Consider the following 21978-nt stretch of genomic DNA (forward strand, 5'->3'; position numbering starts at 1 on the left):
CAGCCAAAGACAAAATTTAATCAACAGAGAGTAAAGAGAAAATTCATTTAAGAAAGTCAGACTACTGTTTTCTTTTCTTTTTTATCATATATTCAGTGAAGAATTTTACATATATACATGTTTGCATACATCATATTTTTCAGTACATTCCTAATTTATAAGATATAAAATATACCAAAAAATATTATACAGCATATTTTTTTTCCTGAATAATAACATTACTTGATGAAATATTCCAGAGTATTCTATGAAAAATATTACACAGAACCCCCCTTCCCCCATACATATTACATCTAATTCATTAATATACACTTTCAAACATAATTTCTTTACAACCTGTCATCTGCAAACAGCTTAATTTAAACATATAATACACTTGAACAAAACTATTAAAACCGACATATGTAGATTTATTTTTATTTTGAAAAGTAATCTTTTTTTTATTTATTCAAATTCCATGTATACTATATTCAAATCATGTTTATTATGTAACACTGCAGTTTCATAATAAATGCTATTTCGTCAGAAAAAGTAATATACTAAAAAAAAAAAATAAAAAAAAAATACTACAGCTGAAGTATTATATTTTAAGAAATACAATAATTTACATGACACCCAGCCATATATCTACTGACCTTCCAGACTATCGACCTTCAGACTTGGGCTTAGTGCTGTGATCATCGCTACTGGCTTTTGTGTGTGCCTGTTTAAAAAAATTGATAGTTGGCTTTAATTTGTTTGTGTGTGTGTGTTTGAAACGACAATTCTTATAAGTGAAGTCTAAAACAAAGCAAAACAAAAACAAAAAAAAAACAAAAAAACAACGTAAACTGCATGAGTTAAAACAGACAATAAGGCAGCACCATACTCTGTAAACAATATACATACATTATGTGTATATTATTTGCAGAGTTCTATGAAAAATCTCTTTTGCAGTAACAAACCCCTTACAGGCTTATATGTCTGAATTCTATAATACCTTTCCTCTAGATTATTTAATCTAGCTTCTGATTTTTTTTAAAAAATATTTTATTTTCAAAGTATGAAGAAATGTCTACTACAAGATTTCCAATCTGATCAGCAGTGAGATTTAAATTAGCATCACTGCCTCTAATAAAATGTAAATGTTGCTAGATCTAACAGTAATTGTATTTTTGTGAAAAACTGATTAAAAGTTTCACATACACACACACACACACACATACATATATATTTGTTAAATTTTAATGACTAAACACCGAGGATTTAAAAATCAGAACTTTAATAGAACACGACTAGTTACGGCGGAAAGCCGACTTTGTCAGGCGTCACAGCATAAAAATATGTAAAACAGAAAGACTATAAAAGCATAATAATAATACATACGTGTATGTGATTTAATTTAGCATATTTTATATAACAAATGAATAATTAATTTTTCAAAATTACTAAATAAACATACTATTAGAGGTTAATTACACACACACACAATTCCCATCATTATTAACTTTACTTTCTATTAGAAAAGCAATACTTGTGAAGTTTCCAAATTACAAATATGAGACATAATTTTCATGTACTTCAATTGAAGTTCACTTATTTTCTTTTAAAGTTTTTTTTTTTTAGTTATATTAAGATTTAGAGCAAGATTATTTGCTAGTGAAGTGAATTCAATTAGAAAACTGTATAACTTACCTGCAAGAAATTAATTTGTGTTATCTTTGCTAACTTCTGTTCAGTTCAGTAACACTTTTTGTTGTACATGACAGCCAAAACAACTAAAACTATAGAGTAAATATATTTTATTAAATTTGGTCTGCAGGAGGAAAAACCTGAGTTTCTGGGAGGAATAATCCTGCCTTCTCCATATGTGACTATGTATTTAGAACTCAAACAAATGAATTTGAATTCCATCTGGGATGCAAAACATTATTTTCCTGACCCTTATGGAGTCACAAGACTCATCATGGGAGGTCAACACAAAGTCTATCATACCACTCCTTAAACTCATCCACTGACTGCACGTTAACCACCCTCTCAAGCAATTCATTTTATGATCCTACCACTCTCCACACAAAAAACTTACTTCTTACCCTTTTATTCACCACTCCCTTTTGCAACTTCCAGGGATTGCCCCCTTGCCTTGCTCTTTCCATTTGTTCTACAATCAGTCTTAATATGATAATAACCCTTCAACAGCTTAAATATCTCAATCATATTCCCCCTTTGTCTTCTATCCACCAAGCTCTGCAGTCTGCATGCCCTCAGTCTATCTTCATAATCAACATTGTAGAGCTCTGATATTGTTTTTGATATCCATCTCTGCACCCTCTCCATGGTTACTTTATTCCCTTCAAATCTCAATGGCCAGATCTGAGCACAGAAATTCAGATGTGATCTGATCAATTATACAATAGGACCACCACACTTTGATCTCTAGTGGTCAAAGTCTTCTTCAATTGCAGCAATTCTCTCACAACCTTTGCAATATGCCCTTGGTACTTCAAATCTCTATCCACAATCAACCCAAGATCCCTTGCTTCCTGCACTTCTTCCAGTATAACCCCACCATGTGATTATGAAGCATCCCATATGTGGATCCCAAATTTTAAAACCTCAACATGCATATACAGTGGTGTACTTGGATTTTGCATAGGCTTTTGATAGACTGCCACATGACAAGCTGTTAATTAAATTGAAGGAGATGGGATTGGATAACAGACTTCTGTGATGGATCAGTGACTGGCTGTCAGATAGGTATCAGAAAGTTGTATATGGGGGTGCAGTATCTCGAATGAGAAAGGTCACCAGTGGTGTGCCACAGGGGGTCAGTTTTGGGGCCATTGTTGTTCAATTTGTATGTTAATGATATTGGGTTTGGTTTAACTAGCGATATCCAGCTGTTTGCAGATGATGCAAAACTGGAGAGAGCAATGTACAGTCAGGCTGATGTTAATGTCTTACAAGAGGATTTTAATAGATTGCATGAATGGGTAGGTAAGTGGAACTATCAGTTCATTGCCAAGTGTAAGGTTTTGAGATTTGGTAAGCAACGATGGGATGCCAAGTATACACTTGGTGGGGAAACTTTAACAGAAGTAGAGGAGATGAGAGATCTAGGAGTGATGGTGGACAAGGACCTGAAATTCAGGGGTCACAAGTTGTGAAGATATCACATTGAATAATGGCAATGATGCGGAGAACCCTGACATGCAGAAATAGAGAGGTTATGATTCCATTGTATAAGGCGTTGATCAGGCCTCATATGGATTATTGTGCACAGATTTGGTCACCGGGTTTTCATGGCGATGAGGATATGTTGGAAAGGGTACAGAGAAGATTCACAAAGGTGGTCAGTGGTCTTTGGAATGTGGAGTACGAGAACAGATTGAGGGAATGTAAGTTGCAGAGCCTCGTGAATAGGAGGAAGAGGGGGAATATGATTGAGACATAAACTGGTCAGGGGTTGTTATCAGGTAGACATGGAAGAGATTTTTCATAGAAGTGGAGAAGGAAGTAGAACAAGAGGTCATTGCTGGAGGCTGTATAAGGAGGGTGTGAGCAAAGGAGTGAGAAGCAGGTTCTTTGCATGGAGGGTGGTTGGTGAGTGGAATGCATTACCTGAGTGTGTTGCAGATGTGGACACATTGAATCAGTTTAAGAAGCAGTTGGATGAGCAATGTATGCAATAGTGAGTACCTCCCCCACGATGAGTCTCTGACTCCATGGAGGTCGGGTGTTAATAATAATAATAATAACAACATTTAGTTGGATTAAACTGGCATCCTCATTTGCTTGCCCACCTTTCCAGCTTATTCAAATTCACTTGAAGAGTGAAAAACATCAGCTCTATTACTAATAATCCTCGCAGGCTCACATCATCTGCAAACAAATGAACACTCCCAGCAGCCTGTGAAAATATCATTGACAAAGAGTGAATGGTAATAGTCCAGTACTGAACCCTGTGGAATTCCACTTGTAACCTTCTTACTCCCTGATACTGCTCCTCTATATGCAACTCTCGATATCTACCAGAGAGTCAACACAAATCCAGTCCACTAACCTGATATCCAAACCCATATTTGCAACTTAAAAATCAACTTGTCATGTGGTACCCTTTCAAATGCCTCTAAAAAATCCCCCCCCCCCAAAAAAAAATGTATTCCTTACCCTCATCCACTGTTCCCGTTATTCTATTACAAAAGGACTTTTTTTATAGGGCTTATTAGAAGGATTTAGGTAGGATTTTTTTTCCTACAAACCAAATTTAATAAAATACACTTGCTGTATATTTTTAGTTGTTTTGGCATATTCATACACAACAAGAAATATCAGAGTTTATTGACATTTACACTTCCCACACATACTGGTCACTGAATTAGAAACTTTTGTTTAATACTGCTTTGGATTAGCAACTGCCAGCCGATTCTCTTCAATTCCCTGTGCATAATTCGGTGAGATATGGGTCAGGAACAGCCTTCATTAAATGCTTCAGTCAATTGCTGCACACAGGAAGTTCTTTTCGTCTACACAAGCATTCTCAGATGATGGCAATCTTGTTCCTGACAGACTGTCTTAGGACCACAGTTACACCTTTAAGTAAGCAAAGTGGGTTATTTTTCTACTGATTAAACATTCGAGATATCTCATCTTTTGAAATACCAGTCAGCTCTGTTTTCAAAATCGTAGGCTCAGCCAGACAGGCACCTACAATAAGCCCTTTATCAAACTCTGAAAGATCCTTTGTTTTGCCCATTATGATCAACACTACTGACAATTACCGACAGCAGTATTCTTAAATAATTGCTTAGAACATGTGGCGATGCATGTGACCAAGTATTTTGCATATAAGCTGCATAGTTGACATTTACATACATCTGCATAAAGGTTTTTAATGCAGTGGCCGGTAGGTAGAACATGGTTATGAAATCAAGCCTTAATTTGATAAGTCAAGATTTTATAGACTTTACTAAACTTTGAGATAGTTTGCAATTAATGTACACACAACACACACCTAACAGATTTAGTTTAAGGAAGAAAATAAGTGATATTTTTATAAAGCCAAACTAAGTTATTTATTGACATGAAAGAATTTACAACAGCAGAAGAATTTAAATTAAAAAAAAATCTTGTTAAGTGACCTTTCATAAATTTCTCTATAGTAATTACGAAGTCAAGCTGAATCACAACATTCAAGGATTTATGACACCTTGCAATTGAATTATGTGTTGAGGATATGAATGTATATAGCAAAATGACTTGGAGAGAGCAAAAGTTTATCAGTTTTTTGAACAATAGATTTAATTGTGATTTTTAAGGGGCTAAACTAAAATTTCTGAGGTATAACTACCTTTGCCCACATGGAGAGAAGCTATGCAAGGTTTTAGAGTGTTGGACTTAGTGAAAGCCTCACCACATGTAGCAGTGACTGAAGTAAAAAGACTTGCCACCAGATGACGAGAGTGCTCCTGAGATACTGATTTAGGAATAGGCCAAACTAAGGAAGATTTCAGCCATATAAATGGATACATTTATAGATATATATGGAATTACACGACAGGTGACAAATGGAAACTTATCCCATCAGCAAATATAGTGTACCATGGAATTATGAGCTGTAAGGAAAAGAGGATCACAGAACATGAGAATTGCTTAGACATTATATAAATATCTAATTATGCATATGCTCACAAAATGTAACCTACTGTATATAGAAGAGCATATAAGATGATATTTGAAGTTAAAAAACTTAAAATATCATCTTATTAAAAATGGTTCATTTTATACTGCAGGTATGAAATCTGAACCTTTGATTTCATGATGGAAAACATCAAGCAACCGTCTAAAAAAGACAATTGCTTGATGTTTTTTTAAACATATACGCTGTGCTCTAATAAAATTTTATATCAGATTAATACAGAAGGAATTATAAAAAGAGTGGATATTAAGATGGGAAGAATGAGAGGCAATCCCTGGAAGTTGTATAAAGATGTGGTGAAGAATGGTGTGAGGAGTAGATTTTTTACATGGACAGTTGTTAGTGAGTGGAATGCAGGTAGTGTAAATAACTTCAAAACTCATTATGATTGGACATGTTGTTGGTTGAGTGGGCCTCCCATGATGAGTCTGTTGACTCCATGGATGTTACCAAAATAATGATAAGGTAATTAGCATGTTAATATATGGATATTTTGCATATTAATATATTTTATATATACATATTTGAATTTAATAAATGTATTCAGTAGGGTAAACATGTAGTTTTTCATTTAAATTCTAATGAAACCTTACTGATGTGATCACGTGAATTACAATATACGAAACTGAGATGATATAAACAAACAATTTTACTGATCTTGTATGGGAAGACATTCATAAATTACAGTAAAGAAAATACCTGAGGTTATGTCTACACCTACATTATATTAATCTAAAAGTAATGTGTAAGAAGTTGTCAGCAGTAAGTGTAAAATTTGTGATCATCCTATATAGTGAGCATATCAGAAAATAGACATTTTGAAAAGTAATTCTGGGGATCATCTTATACACCCAGTTTCCTTATACAGTGGCATATATGGTACTTTGTATGTTCTCCACTATAAAAAGTTTACAGTAACACAGACCACTATATATAAAACTTTTTACTAGTTACATTCTCAAGGGATATTTAGAAAGACTGCATCATGCTAAAGATGAATCCTTTCTTTTAGGCTAAAGATGAATTATCATCTTAATAGGAGGTCAAGTCTAAATATCTGGAAGTTGTGGTGGTATTGCTGTGAACATAGGAAAATAAGCGTGTATTTAAGGAACATATCAAGTTTGTCTTTAAGTTTTATAGATCTTAACAAAAAGCACATGATGATATTGATTGCTGTGCAATAATACAACTTTTACTTCATTTATACATTTCTTTGATTATTCTAGCATATTTGTTACGAATTCCATAACTAGGGAAAAAAAATGAAAAAGACTGAAACTGTAATAAAATTATTTCAATTGTCAATAGAACTTTCCAGTTCCTTTCTTTCATTTTCCAAGGTTGCTTTCAAAGTGCCTATTTACTTTAAGTGTCAGGTTTGCATTCACTTTCAGATGATTGGATTGGATCTGCATGCTATCTACACAGCAGCTACACTGCATAATTCAGAAGGCCTGGTCAGAGGGTCAAATTTCAGATGATTGGATTAGCAAATCAGCCATTCTTCTTTCCTTTCTGTCATTCTCTGCCAAGTTTAATTTAGGCCTACTCTCTTTTCTTCCTTGGATCCATGTCAAGCTACCCTTGGAATTTCTCTGCTGTCCATTCTCAGTATATGTCCAATCCATTTCCATCTTCATTTTTTTTTTATTCTATATTTATTCTTTTTTGCTCAGTCAGCTTATATAAGTTATCATTTGTTATACATTGGGCAAAATAATTTTTATATTTTAAACAGACATTTTGTTTAAAAACTATTTAATTTAGCTTCCTGTTTTTTTGATCAGTTTCCAAGTTTCTGATCCATATAATAGTATGGCCTTAACATTGCTATTGAAGATCTTAATTTTGATGATATTTGGAAGATTTCCATATATTATTTAATTTTCTGAAAGCACTATTAGCTTTTTCAATCTTTGCATTATACCCTTGTCAGTTACACCTACATTTGATCCCAAGTATGTTAACTTCTTAATTCTTCTACAGCATGTTCATTGATTTTAATTTCTTTGTGTGGCATTTATTGTTCAATTTGTTTCAGTCATATTTATTTTAAGACCAATCATTTCAGCTGTTTTATACAAGTCTTTTGATTTGGTTTGTATATCATTGTATTTTGATATTATTATCATTATACAAACACCTCCTGGAGTCAAGACTTATCAACAGTAAGATGCTTTCTAACAGAGATAATGTTTATCATACCTTGTCTTAAAATGGTTCAATATGTGTACTCTCATCACCTCATTTGGCAGGATACATTCCACTCTAAATGCAAAAATGTCATGCTGCACTCTCTTATGCACTACACCCTTATACAACTTCCAAGAATGTCATCTTGTCTTTATCCCCCTTCCATCCTTCAACCTTGTGAAAAATATCTTGGGTATCTATTTGATAAGCATCCCGTGTCAACTACATAAGCTAGATCTTCTAGCTGTGACATAGGATTCCATTTAATTCTTCATCTTAAACCTACAACTTTTCTCATAATCCAATCAATGACTATGTTAAACAACAAACCAGACATTACATGACCCTGTCTCACACCAGCCCTTATCTCATCTGATGTTTGCTCTGCAACAACACTACTTTTACTTCCTTTATACATTTGATTATTCTTGCATATTTGTCAGGAACTTCATAACTTTTAATGATTAATCATAATATTTCTCTATCAATACTGTCAAATTCTTTAGAAAAATTTATAAAAATTAAGTATAATGAGCTTCTAAGCTTTTCTAAGATTCCTGAGAAGTTTCTACTTCTCAGGTATCTCAGAAACTTCTTTCCACTGCTCAGGTATCCTTTCAATCTCTAGCACATTGTAAAGGATCAGGTGCAGTTTATCAGCAACAGTTTCTTTAGTTGTCTTAAGCATTTATATTGCTATATCATCATCGCCACATGCCTTTCCACTTTTTATCTTCTCCATTAAGTTCATTATTTCATTTTGCTATTCAAGATCTTATTTTGGTTTTCTTATGATATTTGGATGACATCCATATATTATTTAATTTTCTGAAGCAGTACTAGCTTTTTTCAATCTTTATTAAAAAGAAAGTCCTGGGAAAAGAAGAAGATGGAATGTCAAAAGTTTCTAGCAAGTAAGTGACCAGATATCCTAAGAGAACACAGAGACAAATGTAAGAGATGTATATATAAAAATGGCTAAACAAAAGTCATGGGAAGACTTTGGTAAGAATTTTATTATTATTACCCCAAGACCTCATGGAGTCAAAGACTCATCTGGGAGGTCCTTTTATCACACAAACATAGCTCATCATACTGTGCCTTGAACACATTCAAACTCCTTGCAGACACCACACTCTCAGGCAAGGCATTCCAATCATTCACAACTCTGCATGAAAAAAAAACTGCCCCTCAATCCCCTACTCACACCCTCTTTATACAGTTTCCAGGGATGACTTTTGGTTCCCCCCCGATCCCCAACTATTTTCTGTAGAAATTCTCCAGCATTGATCCTATAACAACCCCTTACCAACTTGTAGGTCTCTATCATTTCTCCCCTTTTCCTCCTGTCCACCAGACTCTGCAAATTACATCTTCTCAATCTTTCCTCATACTCAAAATTCCAGAGGTCAGAAACTACCTTAGTCAAGCACCTTTCGATCCTTTCCAACATCTCTTCATCCTTCTGAAAACCAGGTGACCAAATTTGGGCACAATAGTCCATGTGTTGCCTAATCAAAGCCTTATACAATGGAACAAGAATCTCCCTACTCCTACATGTCACTGTCCACCGCATCATTCCCAGAAGCTTTTGTGTTGTCTTCACAATTTTGGCTATGTGTCCCGTAAATTTTAGATCCTTATCCACTATCACCCCCAGATCTCTTATTTCCTCCACCTCCAATAATATATCCTCACCAAGCATAAATTTTGCATCCCATCTTTATTTTCCATTTTAAAACCTTACATTTTGCAACATTGAACTCACATCCTCATTCCCATGCCCAATCACTCAATTTATTCAAGTCTTCTTGTAAGGCCACAACATCTTCACTACTCTTCATGGCTCATCCCAACTTTGCATCATCTGCAAACAACTGAATATCTCCATCCAAATCTTTATCTATATCGTTAATATACAAGTTAAAGAGTAATGGCCCCAAAATAGACCCCTGAGGCACTCCACTAGTGACTTTCCTTTTCCTGGATATTGCTCCCCCATACACAACTTGTTGATACCTATCAAATAGCCAGTCTCCAATCAAATGCACTAATCTAATATCCAACGCCATCTGCTCTAGTTTGACTGTCAACTTATCATGAGGTACTCTATCAAAAGCCTTCGTGAAATCCAAGTATATTACTGTGTATCCTTCTCCTCTGTCCAAGGAAGCAGTCACTTTATTGTAATAAGTAAGTAGATTACTAAAACATGACCTCCCTTTAGCAAATCCATGTTGTCCATCAAAGATAATACCATTGTTGTCAACCCAACTCTGGATCCTAGTTCTCACAAGCTTCTTCAACAACTTAACCACAACACCTAACACACAGATAGGCTTATAGTTCGATGGTTGAGTTTGATCACCTCCTTTATGAAGTGGCACAATCTTGCCCTCCTTCCACTCCTTAGGGACTTGACCATCTGCAAGACTCATATTAAAAAAATATGTCAAGGCGGGTGTCAACTGCTTGGCACATTCCTTCAGAATACATTGCGATATATTATCAAGTCCCACAGCCTTATTAACACCTAGTTTACTCAACTCCTGATACACCTCTTGCTCACTTACAGTCAGCTCTTCTCCATCATCTACTGCTCTCAATCTCTCCATGAAGTCACATTCACAAGATTGAAAGACCTTTATGAATTGCTCATTAAATATTTCCACCACACATTCTGCATCAGCTGTCTTTATGCCATTTTCTCCTATCAATGTCATCCTTCCATAATCATTCTTTCTTTTGCTGGCTACATATTGAAAGAACTCCTTAGGATTCTTTTTAGCTTCATTAGCTAACTGCTGTCCACATCTCTCTTTAGCTACTCTCACCAACCAAGTCACCCTCCTTGCCTGGTCTTTGTAGACCACGTGAAATTGGTTATTTCCACTTCTCTTATGCTGCCTCCACAATGCCCTCATTCTCTGTATTGCATGCTTAATCTCTTTATTCATCCATCTCACGCCTACCTTATTTAACAAAAGGAAGAATACAAAAGTTAAATATCAGAAAGGCAGGAAAATGTTGCTAAATGTTCTAAGCTGGTGAAAAAGCTTAGAAATGAAGAAACAGTACTCTAAAAGGAAATAGATAAAGGCAACATTGAATCTGAAAGTAAAGATAACTACTTTGAAAGACTATTAAATGAAAGAAGTAGAAGATGAGTGATATAAAATATTCAAGCGGAGTGCAAAGATGAGTTTGGAGTGAAAAAAAAAAAAAAAACTATCAAAAACCAGAAACAGTTGATATTCAATCAGAAATGCACAAATATGAAATGATAAAAATCTTACTGCAGTTACACTGCATAATTAAGAAGGCCTAGTCAGAAAGTCTTCCAGATGACTGGAGTAGTGCATTCATAGTGCCAAACTATCTATAAAAAGAGAACTAAAGCTGAATGGTTATCTTTGTATATCAAAGTTTTAGAAAAAGGAACTGATATCTTAGAGAAGATGTGAAATAAGAAATATATTTCACAGAGGAATTTCCCTATAAGTGAGTGTTCCGGGATGGATTTACATGAGTATACCTGAAAAGATGCTAAGAAAAACTGTGGAAAAGAAACAGCAGAAGAGCAAGCTAAGTTCAAGCAAAAGAGGATATCAGATTTTTGCTTTAGGACAAACACTTGAGAAATCACAGAAATATAATAAGGATCTGTTTTTTAATTTTGTAGATATGGAAAAGGAAAATGACAAAGTAACAAGAGCAAAGCTGACCACAATCCTTCAATTGTGTATGGTTTAAACAGGATATTATTCATAGCAATACATCATCATCATCAAATTCCTGCCATGCACCCTCAAGAGGTGTAGAGGATATGATAGTACTACATGAAAAAAATTGCATCATTATTAACTTCCTATCTACAATTTTCCTCCAAATCAGTCTGTTACTTGTCAAGACTCCAACATTATCAGATCTCATATTTTTATCGTCTAAGGAACTTTGTACCGTATGAATCTACCTATATCTTGGTCTTCCTCTCGGTCGTTTTGCTGCCAACCTGGCAGAGAACACTTGTTTTGCTAATCTTTCTTCACCCATTCTGTTTAAGTGACCATACCATCTGAGATTAGCTCTGCTAATGCATTCCTGGATGTTGACAATGTCAAGTTCTTTCCTAATATCCTCGTTTTTAATATGATATTGCCATTCATGCCATCTGTTCACGCCTATAATCTTTCTCAGGACTCTCATATCTGCGGTCTCTAGTCTTTGGTCAAGTGTTTTACTTCTGACCCAGCTCTCAGATCCATAAGTTAAAACTGGTTTGAACACTGTCTTGTATACAGCTAATTTAGTGTTCCGACTTATTTCTCTCGTATTCCATATGAATTTATTCAATTGACTTCCTACCATACCAGCTTTGCTGATTCTGTTGTCTATTTTGATATTTAATTTACCATCTTCAATAAAAATCGTGCCTAAGTAGCTGAAATGTTTCACTTGTTCCACAGGTTCTCCATTCATTCACAGTTGACATTTTCAATGATTCTGCCTATTTTCATTGTCTTTTTATTGCTGACCTTCATACCATATCTATTACAACAGCTATTCAATTTAGTCAGAGAATCTTGCAGACTTGTAGTGGATTTCTTTAGAAGTATAACATCATCCACATAAAGCAAAGAGCTGACATTAACATCTCCAATTTTGATATCATGTTTAATACCACTTTCCTTCATAATGTGATCCATATAGATAATGAATAACAGAGGGGATAACGTACATCCTTGTCTCACACCAGATTTAACATTAAACCATCTTCCTGTACTTCCTTCAATTCTAACTGCTGACTTACAACTCAAATAAAGACTAAGTATTGCTTCATATAATGCCCCATTGACACCATATAACTGCAGCGTATTGAATAGCTTCTCTCTTGGCACCTTATCATATGCCTTTTCCAAATCGACAAAACTTAGATACAGATCTTTGTTATATTCCCATGCTTTCTTGACTATTTGTCGTAAAGTGAAGATCTGATCCTGACAGCCTCTATTTGGCTTGAATCCAGCTTGTTCTTCACCAAGCTTTTCTTCCACAACTCTTCTCAACTGTTTCTGAAATATACTTGCATAGATCTTGCCAGGAACACTCAGTAGGGAAATACCTCTGTAATTCTCACATTCAGTTTTATTTCCCTTTTTATATATGGGTGCTATGAGAGCTCTACTCCAATCATCGGGAATTCGTCCCTCTGTCCAGGCTTTCTCAACTATGCAGTGCAGCCACTGTAAGACTCTTATACCACCATACTTCAGCATTTCTGGTCGAATATCATCTACTCCTGCTGCCTTTCCACATTTCAAGCCATTGATGGCTTTTTCTATTTCAAGTATGGGTGGGAGATAATGGTGCACTCTATCTCCATCCTTATTCATCATCTATTTGGATAGCAATATGAAAGAAAGTGGCATTAAACCTGATATTGGAATTGAAGATATCAAATTTTCTTTTCTTCTCTTCAACTAAACTGAATAACAGCTGTAACAAATTTGATGTGAAAATTAGCATTCTCAATGGAAAACCTATAGAACAAGTAAATTATTTCAGCTATTTAGGCACAATTTTTAGTGAGGAGGCAAACTAAATATGTAAATATATAACAGAATAACCAAAGGTGGTATGGTGGTGGGAAGCCAGTTGAATGAATTTATATGGAATAAGAAATTAGCCAAAACACTAAACTAGCAATATACAAGACAGTGTTCAAACCAATTTTAAATTATAGATCTGATAGTTGGGCTAGTAATAAAACAACTGATTAAAGACAGGTGATCACACACATGAAATTTTTTCTGAGCAGAATTAGGAGAGTGAACCAATGGCATCAATGCCAGAATCATATTAAAAATAAAGATATTAGTAAGGAACTGATATTGTTAGCATTCAGGAATGTGTAAGTAAAGCTAATGGGAGGTGGTATGGTTACTTAAACAGAATGAGAGGAGAAAAGTTAGAAAAACAGGTGTTTGATATGAAGATAACAGAGAAAAAACCCAGAGGAAGAATGAGTTCCATGTAGATTAATGCAATCAGAAGTGTCCCAGAAGGCAGAAGTAAAAGATCTGACAATACGAAACTTCTAACAAGTGTGACAGATTAATTTGGAGAAAAACTGTTCACACAACATTAGTAATAATATAAATTTAATCATGTAGTACTGTCATAGCATCCTGTATACCTATTGAGGGTAGATATCAGGAAATTAATGCTTATGAAGTCTTCAAGATGCTTCAAATTGTTTGTGGAGTGACTGAACAGGAGATGAGAGAAGATATGAATTTGTAGAAAAGGCAATATTTCGTTAGACTACAAGTCAGCGAATCATTCTGCTGATTGTGAAACAGACTAAAGGAATAACAGAATGAAAGCTAGGGAGACAGAGGGAATGAAAGAACTCAAGAACAAAGAAACAAAAGAAATTCATATGGAAGCAAAAGGAAGTATGAATGAGGAAACAAGTCAGGTACTGGCAAACAAGAGGTAGAAGAATGAAGGAGCTACAGAGAGTGAAATTGCTGGAATGCAAGATTTGAAGAAAGAGTTATTCAAAATGAAATGAGGAATACACAGAGTGATATTAGCCATTTAGTGGAAACAAATGAAAGAGTGAAAAACAATAGAACGAAGTATGGAGATTCTAATGTTAGAGAATTGGTTAATGAGAGAGTCCATAAGGTCTGCTATCCAGGAAGGAAAATGAACAAGAAAATTCATGCTTTGGATATGAGGAGGAAACAAGCAAGAGAATTAGTGGTGGTTGTGGGAACAAATGATTTAAGTTGACATAAGTAGAATGTAAGAGCAGATATCAGGAGATTATTGTGGAGAGTGAAAGATAAGGCCACATCCAGGCTACTGCATACAAATTTGAACTCTCAGATTACATGGTGATGAAGCAGTTGTGGAGAGGATGCAGAGGCAAGTTACAAAGACTGTGGCAGGGTACTGTAGAATGCACCTTATGAGAATAGACTGAAGATCTGTAGGCTTCAAAAATTAGCTAACAGATGAAAAGCAGGAGACATGATAGAAGAATTTAAGTTATTAAAGGGGGTTTATAGGATTGATAGCGAAGAATTGCAAGGGAGAGAACACGAGGCCACCAGTGGAAGTTGTGTAAAATGTGGTTAGTAAGGGTGTTAGGACTTTATTTTTTGCTTGGGGTGGATGGTGAATGAGTTGCCAGAGGTGGTTGTGGGTGCTTCATCAGTGAATGAGTTTAAGGAGAAGTATGTTAATAAATGGATCTCTCATGATGAGTCTTCTGACTCCATGGAATTACCTGCATAATAATAATAATAATAACAGTATAGTAGGAAAGGTTGTCAGTGTGTTGAAGGGATATGACAATGATGAGTTGAGATGGAGAGCTAGAATCATGAATGGTGTGCTGGCAAAGCTGTGTGAGGAGGAGTGCAGTTTGTGGAGATGTATAGCATGTACTTGAGGGAAGAATGGAATTATATATATACATGACGAATTGCATTTGAATGGCTTTAGAAAGAGTGAACTGAAGAAACTTGCTATATGGAAGTGCAGTGTGTGTGTGTGATGCAATCAAGAGATCAGAAGTAAGAGATGAAGTGAAAGGTCAGGGGAGAGAGGTATGGAAGAGACTGAAGTGCTTGGCAATGAAAACAGCAGTAGTGTGAGAGATGAAGAGAGAACGGGAATGGAACAGGAACGGTAAAAAGGGGAGGGGAGCCAGGATGAACAGAGAGACATGGCATAGGGATAATGGATATTGGACAGGGTAGCGAATTTATGAATGAGGATGATCAGCACAGAAATAAAACAGATCATGATGTGAGTAGGGCAGTTGAGACTGAGCATATGTGGTAAGAGGTGATAAAGGAGATCGGGCAAGGGCAAGTGTGGTTGAGAAATCACAACCAACAAGTGGCTTGAATAGGACTGGTTATAGACCTAAAATGAACAGCTGCACTTGTTTATTTACAAGTGCCAGAAGTATCAGAAATAAGGGAGATGAAATGGTTTTACTGATCGAATTTATTTACCCCAGAATCATTGGAATAAGTGAAACATGATTGAATGCAGATGATATCATACTGTATATATACTGCATGCTGTATAATGCATATAGTAAATCATACTGTACACTGTATAATACTGAAAAATACTGCATCCTTCTATTTCTATTTCAGTTAGAATATCATCTTCATTCAACCAAGTTCCACTTATTCCAATGATTTGGGGGTAAATAAATTTGATCAGTGAAACCCCTGCCTGTGTAATAAGAGTCTTACAACAGCACAGGTTCCAAGGGAATGGAAAGAATGTAAAATTGTTCCACTGCATAAAGGTGGTGGGCTGTGGTTACATATTATAGGCCAATCTGTATATCTGGAGTTGTGAAGATATTAGAGAGACTGGTGAGAAGTAGGATACAGAAATGGGCTGATAACAGTATTCTCTGTGACAAGCAGTTAAGTAAGTTGAAATGGATGGGATTGGATAAAAGATTTGAGTTGAATCAGTGATTCGACTCAAATCTTTTAGAGTTGAATCAGTGATTTGCTGTCAGACAGGTATCAGAAAGTTGTATCGGGGGAGGCAGTATTCCAAAAGAGGAAGGTCACTAGTGGTGTGTCACAGGGATCAGTTTGGGGACCATTGTTGTTCAATTTGTATATTAATGATATTGGGATGGGTTTAATTCGTTTTGAATCATCTGCAGATGATGAATGGGGGATAGCAATGCAGAGTCAAGCAAATGTTATGGCCTTACAGGAGGACTTGAATAGATTGCATTAATGGGCAGGTAAGTGAATTTTCATTCAATGTTGCAAAGTGTAAGGCTTTGAATTTTGGTAAGTAACGATAGGCTGCACTTGGAGGAAACTTTAAAGAAAGTGGAGAAGATGAGAGATCTGGGAGTGGTGGTGCACAAGGACCTGAAATTCAGGGTCCACACTGCACAAGTTGTGACGATTTCACATCAGATAATGGCAATGCCAGAGGACCCTGAGATGCAGAAATAAAGAGGTTATGATGCCATTGTATAAGGATCTTGATCAAGCCTCATATGGATTACTGTGCATTCATGGTGACAAGGATATGTTAGAAAGGATCCACAGAAGATTCACAAAGTGGTCAGTGGTCTTTGGAATGTGGAGTATGAGGAGAGACTGAGAGAATGTAAATTGTCAAGTCTCGTGAATAGGAGGGGAGATATCATTGACACATATAAGATAGTCAGGGATTGTTATCAGGTTGACATTGAAGAGGTTTTTCATAGAATGGGGAAAGGGGATAGAACAAGAGGTCATCTCTGGAACTGTACAAGGAGGGTGTGAGCAGATTCTTTGCATGATGTGTGGTTGGTGAGTGGAATACATTGCCTGAGTGTGTTGTGAATGTAGACACACTGAATCAGTTTAAGCATGGCTGTATGACCATTGTGTGCAATAGTATATACTTCCCATGGAGGTCAGATAATAATAATGATATCATAACGGGAATAGAAAGGGAAGGATACAGTGTCTCCAACTGAGAAAGGACAAGAATGTTGTTGATGATATCAGGGGAATTATTTTCAGGTAAGATACACAGGAAAGAATAAAATAGTGGCAAATGGTTTTGAGGCAGTGTAGTCTAAGGTGGAGGTTGACAGGAAGAGATATTTTCCTGTTGTTATTTTCTGGATGTTGCTATAAGCCAGGGAATGTGGAAGGTGGTGATGAAATATATAAGCAGATTTGGTTAGTGAACAAGGGAAGGAATATTATTATGGGTGATTTTAATTATGGCGGTATACATTGGAATGAAGAGATAGCTTGGGAATAAGGAAAATGCATTTCTCAAGTCCTTGAGAGAAAACTATCCCAAGAAGCATGTAAAGGAGAGAATGCAAGGATCAAGAGTTTTAGATCTAATCATTTCATCAGAGGATGTAATTGTGAGTGGGGGTTTTCGCACTTTCCTCCAGTTATTGAGAGTGATCTTGAAGTAATCACCTGGTTTGTGGCTAGCCATATGCAGACTTCTGTGAGGAAAAGATATATGTGGAAGTACAAGGCTGGAGATTATGACAAGCTCTCGTGATTTTTTTTTTTTCGATATGTGGCAAGTAGAAAGAAAAATGGTTATGGTAAGATGATGTTAATGGATGAAAGTGGGAGATGGGTAACTGCTGCAGAGGACATAATCATGGTATTCAGTGAGCAGTTTTATCCTCAGTGAGCATGTTTTATCCTCAGTGTGAAATACCCTGATGAACTGCTCACTGAATACCTTGAGTGTAGAGAATGAAATGAGAAAAGATATAATAGCGAGCGAGCAACATCAATAAGGCAACAGGAATTGATGAACATATTACATGTTTTAATGGAATATTCCAAGGAGTCAGCATCAGCCTTGGCCTACCTGTTTAACAAGAAAAGTGAACTGCTGTGTTTATTTACAAATGCCAGAAGTATCAGAAATAAGGGAGATGAAATGGCTTCACTCATTGAGTTTTATTCATCCCAAATCATTGGAATAAGTGAAACATGGTTGAATGAAGATGATATCCTAATGGGAATAGAAAGGGAAGGGTACAGCATTTTACATGAGGATAGAAAGGACAAGAAGGCAGGGGGAGGATTACTGTTGTTGATAGCAGGAGAATTATGTTCAGATAAGATACACATAAAAGAGAGAAATAATAGCAATGGTTTTGAGGCAGTGTACTGTGAAGTGGAGGTTGACAGGAGGAGATATTTAGTTGGATGTTGCTATAGGCTAGGAAATGTGGAGGACTGCAACAGCACAATTCCCAATGGAGTAGCAGGAAGACAAAATTGTTCCAATACAAAGGTGATGATAAGAGTAAGGCATCAAATTGCACACCCATCTGTATATCTGGAGAGGTTGGTGAGGTATAGGATATAAAAGTGGGATGATAACAGGGTATTCTTTGTGCCCGTCAACATGGGTTTGTTAAAGGGAGGTCATATTTACTAACCTGATTATGTACTATAATAGGGTGATGAATGTATTAGATAAGGGAGATGTATATACAGTGGCATACTTAGATTTTGCAAAGGCTTTTGATAGATTGCCATAGCACAAGTTGGTCACTAAACTGAAGTAGATATGATTGCATAACAGACTAGTGAGTTGGATAAGTGACTAGCTATTAGATAGGTATCAGTAAGTTGTGTATAGGGGGGCACTATCTTGAAAGAGGAAAGTCAGTATTGGTGAGATATGGGGGGGTCTGTTTTGGAACCACTGTTATTTAATTTGTATATTAATGATACTGGGATAGGTTTAACTGGTGATATACAACTTTTGCAGAGAATGCAAAATTGGGGAGAGTGATGAGGAGTTGAAATGATGTTGTAGCCTTATAGGACTTGAACAGATTTTATAAGTGGGCAACAGTATGGAACTATCAGTTGAATATTGCAAAGTGTAAGATTCTGAAATTTGGTGGGCAACAATGGGATGCAAAGTACACTTGGTGGGAAAATTTTGAAGGAAGCTGAGGAGATAAGAAACCATGGAGTGGTGGTGGACAGGGATCTTGAAGTTCAGAGGTCACATTGCACAAGTTGTGAAGACATCCCATCAGATTATGGCAATGATGTGGAGGACCTTAACTTGTAGAAATAAAGAGATTCTGGTTCCATTGTATAAGGCCTTGGTCAGGCCTCGTATGAATTATTGTGCATAGATTTGGTCTCCTGGTATTCATGGTGAAAAGAGTCCAGGAAAAATCAAATTAAGGTCTTAAGGTCTTAACTGGTCTTTGGGATGTGGGATACGAGGACAGATTGAGGGAATGCAGCTCGCAAAGCATTGTGAATAAGAATAAGAATAAGACAAGGGATATAACTGAGATATTTCAGCTGTAAAGGGGTGGTACCAAGTTAATGTGGAAGAAATTTTTCATAGAATGGGAAGAGGGGATAGAACAAGAGGACAATCCTGGGAGGGTGTGAGCTATGGCATAAGGAGCAGGTTCTTTTCATGGAGAGTGGTTGATGAGTGGAATACATTCCTGCCATTGTGGTGAATACAGATACAGTAAAACCCCAAAGTTACACAGTAGGTGGGACCAACAAAAAGTGCGTAAGTCGGGGTATAATTTTGCATGTAATTTATATACACAAACATAAAAATATTAGTTAATTGGGACTAAAGGTTTACAAAAACACCTATTTTTTTTTAAGAAATATAATCATAATTGTTGTTTTTTGTACATTAAAAAAAGAAAATTATTTCAATGTCAATGGTTTCATAAAATCTAATAGATTCGTCTGACGGCATATGTCTCTTTCTTATCATGCAAAATTTCTTCATGGCAAGCCAATGATTTTTTTATTCCTTGCCTTGTGGCTACAATTCGTTCCTCGTTAGAATCTATGTCCTCCAGAATCTGTAAACCTTTCTTAATTAAGCTGTGACCTGTTAATTTTGCAATTGTCATGTGTTTTTCTGGTAGAACTGGATCTGAGGTTTCGGTCTCTTCAGTAGCGCTTTGCTCACGCATCTCTATGAGCTTGTCGATTGTAAGCTCCTTGTTATGCGAGTCTAACAGCTCACTGACATCTTCACTGTCGACTTCTAAATCTAATTGCCTGGCAAGGTTGACAACTTCTTCTATTGCCTCAGCAACTCGATCAGTTTCTGGCAACATTTCCGTTTCGCATTTAAAAAAGGATGGACAAAGTTTTTTCCAGACACCATTCAAGGGTTTTTGGGAAATTTCATCCCAAGAATCTCCGATAATCCTTACAGCATCTAAAACATTAAGCTGTCTCCAAAACTCTTTAACAGACAGTTGCTCATTTTGCCTCATAGCTTCATTCAGACTTGCAAACGAATGCTGTGTGTAGTATGCTTTGAATGTTTTGATAACTCCTTGGTCCATCGGTTGAAGTAAGCTGGTTGTATTTGGAGGCAAGACAACAACTTTTACACGTGGATCAAAATCAATTAAAGTTGCAGGAGGGGAGTTACAGCTTTAGAAAAATCGTGTATGAATGGAGACCACGCGAAACACATCAGTGCTTGTTCACAGCATGTGCGACACTGGCGAATGTGGCCAGTGCCGGAAAGATACGACTAGTAGTGAGATGTGAAGCGGGATGGGAATACGTACATATAAGAAACCGCATTCTCCAGATTGTCATGTGTTTTTCTGGTAGAACTGGATCTGAGGTTTCGGTCTCTTCAGTAGCGCTTTGCTCACGCATCTCTATGAGCTTGTCGATTGTAAGCTTCTTGTAATGAGCTTGTCGATTGTCTATGAGCTTATTGATTGTAAGCTCCTTGTTATGTGAGTCTAACAGCTCATTGACATCTTCACTGTCGACTTCTAAATCTAATTGCCTGGCAAGGTTGACAACTTCTTCTATTGCCTCAGCAACTTGATCAGTTTCTGGCAACATTTCCGTTTCACATTTAAAAAAGGATGGACAAAGTTTTTTCCAGACACCATTCAAGGTTTTTTGGGAAATTTCATCCCAAGAATCTCCGATAATCCTTACAGCATCTAAAACATTAAGCTTAATGTAAGTCAGGGTATTACTGTACATTTAATGCAGTTGAAGCACAGTTTGATGGGCTTTGTGTGTAACAGTGTTTGCCTCTTCTGATGTGTCTTTTGAATCCATGGAGGATGTGTTAATAATAAATGAAGTAAACAACTGCTGTAAGAAATTTGGTATGAAAATGAGCAATAAAAAAAGAAACAAAATATTTGAAAGTAGTCACATAAGTAGTAGTTTATGTAATAGTCCTGACTTAAGAATAGATTCACAGAGGTATCAAGGAGAAAGGCATTTATGTGCAGTTATAAGGATATCTGCTATTTAGCATTATAAGATTATCTTACAATTTTTGTTTAAATGTATAGCAACAGCTGATTTGGAATAATTAAAGAAATAAAAAGAAAAGGATAACTTTTGACAGCAGATAGAAAAATGGAATAGTATATAATGAATTTAGTTTAATCCTTTATCCAAGTGTAAGCAAACAAAGTTTGCACCTGAAAATATCTTCAGGACTGAGGTAAGGTGGTGCAACACCAGGCAACTCCGAGCAAAGGTACTTGTCTCAGTATCTCCCATAATGCA

General features: G+C 36.1%; 1 protein-coding gene across 1 annotated transcript in view; it reads right to left on the reverse strand.

The window, feature by feature from the left end:
• Window positions 1–663: 663 nt before the first annotated feature.
• The window catches only part of LOC150098108 (band 4.1-like protein 4), a 637189-nt gene continuing 615874 nt past the window's right edge, over window positions 664–21978 (reverse strand). Inside the window, exon 30 of the mRNA XM_090406685.1 lies at window positions 664–703. The gene's annotated coding sequence lies outside the window, so the exon portion shown is untranslated. The remainder of the gene's footprint in view (window positions 704–21978) is intronic.

This window comes from Typopeltis vanoorti, chromosome 16 (assembly GCF_054136105.1).
Source record: "Typopeltis vanoorti isolate ZY-2024b chromosome 16, IOZ_Tvanoo_1.0, whole genome shotgun sequence".
Classification (NCBI taxonomy): Eukaryota; Metazoa; Arthropoda; class Arachnida; order Uropygi; family Thelyphonidae; genus Typopeltis; species Typopeltis vanoorti.